The sequence below is a fragment of the Vulpes lagopus genome, chromosome 2 (assembly GCF_018345385.1).
Source record: "Vulpes lagopus strain Blue_001 chromosome 2, ASM1834538v1, whole genome shotgun sequence".
Taxonomy (NCBI): Eukaryota; Metazoa; Chordata; class Mammalia; order Carnivora; family Canidae; genus Vulpes; species Vulpes lagopus.
This window is the reverse complement of record NC_054825.1, coordinates 173,737,421-173,745,482: the sequence shown is the minus strand read 5'-3', so window position 1 is coordinate 173,745,482 and position 8,062 is coordinate 173,737,421.

Genomic DNA, 8,062 nt, shown 5'->3' with positions numbered 1-8,062 from the left:
CTGAGGCGGGGCCTCACTGCTTGCCCTTTATATTCCCAGGGAGGTGGATGTGAGCAGAAATGGGGTCCCCACCCCACTGACTCACCCCCAGATCCCATCGCCCACCCCCGGGGCTCTGGGAAGGGGAGGTGTAGACTGTTCCCCACTTACCTTGGATTTCTCAATTCACATTCTGCCCCAGGCACTAGGAAGGTGAGATGGCAATGGGGTGCTTCATGCCAATGGAGCTGGGATGGAGACAGGTTGAACCTGTCCCTCCAAAGGACTGGCAGTGGCACCCAAGCAACCTCTCCTTTTGTCTTTATCTTTTTCCCTTATATCCTTCATTCTGCTCTCATAATTTGGGCTTTCCCCCACCCTTCCCAATTCTGTATAAACTCCTAGACTTCCATGCTCTGGCCTCAACCTGTCTTTCTGACTTGTTCTTTTTTTACTCCTTTGCATGTGACCCTACATTCTGGCCAAACTGGACTCCCTACCAAATATACCATTCTTGGTCCTGCAAGCATCTTCCCTTGCTCTTGCTTATTCCTAAAATGCCCTTCTTGTCATCTCTAGTTCTCAGAACCCAACATCCATGTTGGATGAAGCTCCTTGATTTTTCCCATCATCCTTCACCCTCATTCCCCATACCCTTCCCTTCTTGGGGAATTGCCATAGCAATTCATTTATATCTCTGGCATTGTACCTGGGGTAACTCATGCTTTCTTCTTATTTCTCTCTTAGAATATGAAGTTCCTTGAAGCCGAAAACCAACTCTTAATCACCTTTATATGCCCCTACACCATGCATTACACAGATTACAGGCAGAGCCAACCTTTGTTAGATGGGATAAGTTAGGGTTCGAGCATCCTTCCACCAAGTTGTACACTTTCCTCCTTTGGGGCTGGACCCCTCCCCTTATCCAGCTGCCCATCTTTTACTCTTGGGTCTTCAGAGAGATGACTATCTTGAACTAAGAAGACAAGGACTAGGGAACATGCAGGGGAGAAAACAGCACACACACACACACACACACACACACACACACACACAAAGGTCTTAAAGACGGCCCTTTAGGGACGCCTGGGTGGCTCAGTGGTTGAGCATCTGCTTTGGGCTCAGGTCGTGATCCTGCAGTCCCGGGATCGAGTCCCATGTTGGGCTTCTTGCATGGAGCCTGCTTCTCCCTCTGCCTGTGTCTCTGCCTCTCTCTGTGTGTCTCTCATGAATAAAAAATAAAAAAAATTTAAAAAAAAAAAAGACGGCCCTTTGGAGATAGGATCTACGTCCTGAACTTTGAGTGCCTTGTCCATTTCATTGAGCTTCTCCCGCCCCCTGTCCCATACCCCAACTTGGGAGTTGTATCACCACAAAGTGACAAAATCTCCTAATCAAGCCACCTTCTCTACGAGGTTCAGGTGGACCAGCCGGTTCCTGGTGTCATAGGGAGGTGCCAGAACATAGGCTGGCGCTGCCAGGACAAAGCAAGACCTTATTTGAGAGCAGGCCTCTTTGCCCCAACCTGATGCAATGCACACAGATGGCAGGCCTGGGGTGGAAGAGCTAGATGGCACTCATGAACAATCTTCGGGAACCCCAGGAGTTGGGGCTTCAGTTCCCATGATGCCCCCCCACCTCGGCCCCTCTATAGGCTCAGGAAATCTCTGTTTTTATAACAGCATCTCCTCCTCCTTTGTAGAGGTACCTGAGGAGACAGGACTTGAAGAACACTCACTAAGTGCAGATGGCCAGGTGGCAGTGACTATCATGCATGGTCAGGCTGTTGGAGGAGACGAGTGAGAAGATGCTTGAGGTGGGTGGAGTGCCTCTCAAAAGGTTTTCTGGAGGACACAAGTTTTTAATGTGTAATGGATTCTTATTAATTAGTTAACAGTGACTGAAGGAGCTCATTAACCACCATTCAGCTAGTATAGGGTCAATAGGGTCAACTCTGAGAGCAGAGAGAATGAAGAATGGACAAAAGAGAACTGATATTGTATAGTCAACTCCCATTAGGCATGCTCATGGAGGAGCACCTTGGCATGGGTGATCCAAAGCAACAGATGAGCCAAACACCACCATCTGTTTAGCTGTAGAGTTCTTTTGTAACACATTGACTTCCCAGTGTTTTCCTCTCCACCTAATTAATGCTAATGCTTCTAATAACGTTAGCCAATGTATTGATGGCTTATTACGTGACAGGCCTTGTGCTGAGTGCTCTAAATGAATGATCTCATTGAAATAGCACAGTGATTCTGTGAGGTAGGTACTATAATTATCCACATTCTACAGGTAGGGGAACCACGGCACGTAGAGGTTAAGTAACTCACCCAAGGTCAGTCACAGCCAGTGTGTGGCAAGGCTGGCATGAGTACCCCAGGATTCCAGGGCCTGCACCTAGATTTGCTCCTGTGCTGTGCTGTGCTGTGGAGTTGTGTCCCATAAAGGACCTCACCAGCCCACAACACCTTGCATGAATTGGACCCATGCCCTGAGAGTAGGGGGGCAGGCTGCATTTAGCCCCCGTTAGTCCCCTCGCCTCGTGTCCCTTTGAGGCATGCAGCCTACACAGCCGTACATGGCAGCTCCCAAGCATACGTGCATTACTTTCAGCGAGTTAACCTGTACACTCTTGGTAAAATGAACACAGCAAATTAAGAGAGTAATGGCCCTCAATGAGCATGTGCCCCAGAATGAACCTGCGATTGCCTCGGACTCCAGGTACCTCTTGGGGTAGGTGTAAAATGCCTCTGAACACAGTGTGCACAACCAAAGAAATCCATTCTCTTGCTGGAGAAGAAAACTGTCTATGCTGGACAGCTTTGTTTCCTTTTGGTACCTTCCTGATGGATCTTCAAGGGCAGTTTTGGCTTTACATGATTTATGCTGTAAGTGCCATCTTTAGAATGTAGTGTCCCTGTCCTGCCTCAGTGGGTTTGTGTTTCCTGGGTGCTCAGTGTCCCATGGTTGGGCAAGTCGGGGAAGAAAGGGGTAAGGGATTCTCACAGTCCCAGCAATTTGGGTGGTGGGTGGCTAAGAATCGCTGGATTTCAGCATTGCTTTGGATGCATCACGTAGGGTTAATGGTGTCAGGCAGAGCCACACTGCCTGGCTCTGCATCAGTCCATCTCCAAGTCCAGTTGCTCTTCTAGTTTCCTCTCCGAGAACACCAGTAAACCCCTGTTTTCCCACAGGCCTGCCCCCACCCCACCCCATATCTGCCAGAACTTGAGTGTAGGTAGGAGGCAAAGCCCAGCCCTGATTGCTACATTACAGACACACCTAGGGGCTGGGATCCAGCCTCCTGGCTTCAGAAAGGAAATGTGGGATCTGAAGGGATGCACACTGGGGCCATGGGATATTGGTGAATACCTAGGTGAAAAGCCTAAAATCTTTGAAGAGAAAGGGAGCTGTGGTGTGGAGTACTGGGAGGCAGAATTTGGGACATCCATGTCCCTTCCTTTCCTGCGCCTCTGCCAATATTACTATCACACCCAAGAAAGCAGCCACGTTGTCCAGCAGGTCTGGTTTCTTCCTTTGCCACCCACCTTTTGTTCCTGTGTAGATTTTGCTCATTAAACTTCTCCCAGGAAGACTTCCTGGATCAATCCCACTTAATTCTGATCCCTCTTCCCATTCTCTGTTCACAAACACTGAGCAGCCACTTTGGCTCTTGGCACTGGGAATTCAAGATGGATCAGGTCCCTGTCCTGTGGAGCTTATGTTCCAGGGAAGAAGACATATCATAATCTAATTTAAAAATTAGGAAACAAGATAACTTCAGAGAATGACAAGTTCTGGGGAGAAAATAAAACAGTGGTGATATGATTGCAATCAGGTCAGTATCCTTGGTTCAACTGGCTTGAGGGTGGATATTTTAACGTAGACCTAAAGCAGTTAAAGCTCCAGTCTTCTGAAGACGTTGAGTTGCAGGGACAGGTGGCAGCAGTGTTCCTTGAAAGCTGCTCCCAGCAGTTCTGGGTTGACAGGGGAGAGGAAGGCCAGAACCCAATCATCCCCAAACCATGGTGAGCAGTTGGGATTTGTGGAGGATTCTGAGCATGGATCCTTCCTGGATGTCATGGAAGAATGGATTTTAGGGAAAAATGAAAGTCAGAGGCTGCTTCAGAGCCCCAGGAAGGAGAAAGGGACATCCTACCCTTTTATTAGAGGGTCCTTTGCACCAGAGGGCCTTTGCCTGCTTCAGATGACACTTTGAACTTTAAAGGGCTGCTTTGAGCCTTTTGGACCAGAAAAACCCTGAGAGTCTAGAACCGTCTTGACCACCTCAGCTTCTCCCTCCATCCCTCAGGGACTGACTCCAGGAGACTTAAGTCTAGCTCTTTCTGATTCATCACCCACACTCCAGGAAGCTAGCTGTCAGTCAGCCAAAGAATTGAGCATCTTGCCCTGGGAGAGCTGGGTTCTCCTCCCTGTGGCTTCCAGGAGGTACTGCAAGGCGCCCTCCCTACACAGTTGAAATCCAAGATGAGGACAGACACCCCGTGGAGATATTGCAGATTAGGTTCCAGACCACCACAATAAAGCAAATATTGCAATAAAATAAATTAGATGAATTTATTTATTTTTAATATATTTTTAAGGAATTATTTATTTGAGAGAGAGAGAGCAAGAGCAAGAGCACCTGCTTATGCATAGGGAGGGGCTGAGGGAGAGGGAGAAAGAACCCTCAAGCAAGTTCCCCGCTCAGTGCAGAGACTAACGTGGGGCTCAGTCTCACAACCGGACTGGAGCCCAATGCAGGACTTGATACCAGGACCCCGAGATCATGATCTGAGCCAAAACCAAGAGTCAGACACTCAACTGAGCCACCCAGGCACCCCTTTATTGGTTGAGTGAGTGAGTGTACATGCGTGTGTGCATGAGCCCAGGGGGTGAGGGGCAGAGGAAGAGGGAAAGCGAGAACCTCAAGCAGGCCCCACACTCAGCACAGAGACAAATGTGGGGCTCAGTCTCACAACGTGAGTACCTGACCTGAGCCAAAATTAAGAGTCAGATCCTCAACCAACTGAGCCACCCAGGCACCCCATTGAGTCAAATGAATTTTGTGGTTTCCCAATGCACCTAAAAATTATGTTTACACTATTTTGTAATCTAGTAAGTGTGTAATAGCATTATGCCTTAAAAAGACAAAATACTTATCTTAGTTTAAAAAATATTTTATTGAAAAAAAAAAAACAAAACAAAAAAAATTTTATTGCTGGGGTCCCTGGGTGGTTCAGCAGTTGAGCATCTGCCCTCAGCTCAGGGCGTGATCCTGGAGTCCCGGGATCGAGTCCGACATCGGGCTCCCTGCATGGAGCCTGCTTCTCCCTTTGCCTGTGTCTCTGCCTCTCTCTCTCTCTCTCTCTCTCTCTCTCTCTGTGTGTGTGTGTGTGTGTGTGTGTCTCATGAATAAATAAATAAAACCTTAAAAAAGAAATTAAGTTATAAAAAAGAAAAACTTTATTGCTAAAGAATGCTAACCATCAAGTGAGCTTTCGGCAAAGTGTAATGTTTTTGCTGCTGGAGGGTCTCACCTTGATGTCAATGGCTGCTGACTGATCAGGGTGGTGGTTGCTGAAAGCTGGGGTGACTGTGGCAGTTTCTTAAGACAAAATGAAGTTTGTTGCATCAATTGACTTCCTTTCTGAACAATTTCTCTCTAGCATGTGATGCTATTGGATAGCATTTTACCCACAGTAGAACTCCCTTCAGAATTGGAGTCAGGCCTCTCAAATTCTGCTGCTGCTTTTATCAACTAATCTATGACAAATTCTAAATCTTTTGTTGTCATTTCAACAATCTTCACAGCATCTTCACCAGGAATAGATTCTATCTCATGAAACCATTTTCTTGGGATGTCTGGGTGGCTCAGTGGTTGAGTGTCTGCCTTTGGCTCGGCGTGACCCCGGAGTCCCAGGATCGAGTCCCACATCAGGCTTCCTTGCTTGGAGCCTGCTTCACCCTCTCCCTATCTCTCTGCCTATCTCTCTGCCTCTCTCTCTCTCTCTCTCTCTCTCTCTGTCTTTCTTGAACAAATAAATAAAATCTTAAAAAAAAAAAAACCACTTTCTTCGCTCATTCATAGAAGCAGCTCCTCATCTCTTCAGTTTGATCATGAAGCAATTCAGCATGCAGCAATTCAGTCCCACGCTCAGGCCCTCTTGTTGTTTCCACCACATCTGCAGTGACATCCTCCACTGAAGTCCTGAGCCCCTCAAAGTCATCGACAAGGGTTTGGTCAGCTTCTTCCAAACCGCTGTACTCCTTGATATTTTAACATCTTCTGACGAATCACAGACATTCTTAATGGCATCTAGAACAGTGAATCTCTTCCAAGAGGTTTTCAGTTTATTTTGCTTATCAGAGGAACCACTATCCATCGCAGCTATTGCCTTATAAAATATATTTCTTAAATAATAAGCTTTGAAAGTTACAATGACTCCTTGATCCATGAGCTGCAGAATTGAATGGTACCAGTGGGCATGAAAACATGAATCTCAGGACGCCTGGGGAGCTCAGTGGTTGAGCATCTGCCTTTGGCTCAGGGCATGATCCCAGGGTCCTGGGATCAAGTCCCGCATAAGGCTCCCTGCCTGGAGCTTGCTTCTCCCTCTGCCTCTGTCTCTCTGTGTCTCTTATGAATAAATAAAATCTTAAAAAAAAAACACATGAATCTCATCCATCTCCATCAGAGCTCTTGGGTGACAGGTACATTGTCTGTGAACAGTATTTTGAAAGGAATCTCTCTCTCTCTCTCTCTCTCTCTCTCTCTTTTTCCTGAGCAGTAGATCTCAGCCTGGGATTTGAAGTTGTGAAGTCAGGCATTGACTTATCACTAGTTATGAAAGTCCTAGATGGTGTCTCCTTCCAATAGAGAAGGAAAATCTATTTTTTAAAATCTATTTAAAAATCTAATACTTAAGTGTAGCTGCCTTCATGAATTATCTTAGCTAGATCATCTGGGTAACTTGCTGCTGCTTCTACATTAGCACTTGCTGCTTCAGCTTGCACTTTTCTGTGGTGGAGATGGCTTCTTTTCTTAGACCTCATGAACCCACCTCTGCTAGCTTCCAGCTTTTCTTCTGCAGCTTCTTCACCTCTCTCAGCCTTCACAGAATTGAAGAGCCAGGGCCTTGCTCTGGATCAGGCTTTGGCTTAAGGGAATGTTGTAGCTGGTTTGAACAGAAATTTTCTCCATATCAGCAACAAGACTGCTCTCTGATTGATCATGCACTTACTAAAGTAGCACTTTTCATTTCTATCAAGTACTTTTTCTTTGCATTCACAAATGCTCCAGCTGAACTAGAGCAAGAGGCCTAGGTTTTAGCCCACCTCAGCTTTTAACATGCCTTCCTTACTAAGCTTGGTCATTTCTGACTTTTGATTTTTTTTTAAAGATTTTCATCTATTTATTTGAGAGAGAGAGAGAGAGCAAGAGAGGGCACAAGCAGGGGGCAAGCAGGGAGGGAGAGGGACAAGCAGACTCCCTGCTGAGCAGGGAGCTCGATCCCAGGACACCGAGATCATGACCTGAGCTGAAGGCAGTTGATTAACCAACTAAGCCACCCTGGCACCCCTAGCTTTTGATTTAAAGTGAGAGACATGTAACTCTTCCTTTCACTTGAATACTTAGAGGCCAGTGTAGAGTTATTAATTGGCCTAATTTCTTTTCTTCCTTTTTTTTTTTTTAAGATTTATCTATTTATTCCAGAGTGAGGGGAGGAGCAGAGGGAGAGAGAATCCTAAGCAGACTCTCTACTGAGCTTAGAGGCCAACATGGTGCTCAGTCCCACAACTCCAAGATTAGGACCCAAGCCAAAACCAAGAGTAGGATGTTTAACTGGCTATGCCACACAGGCACCCCAATTGGCCTAATTTCAATATTGTTGTCTTAGGGAATAGAAAGACCCAAGGAGAGGAGTCAGACAGGAGAACAGCCAGTCAGTAGAGTAGTCAACACCACCTAATTTTAGGATTTATGGATTAAGTTTGCTGTCTTATATAGGTGCGGTTTGTGGTGCCCCACAATGATTAATAATAGTAACATCAAACATCAGTGATCGCAGATCACCGT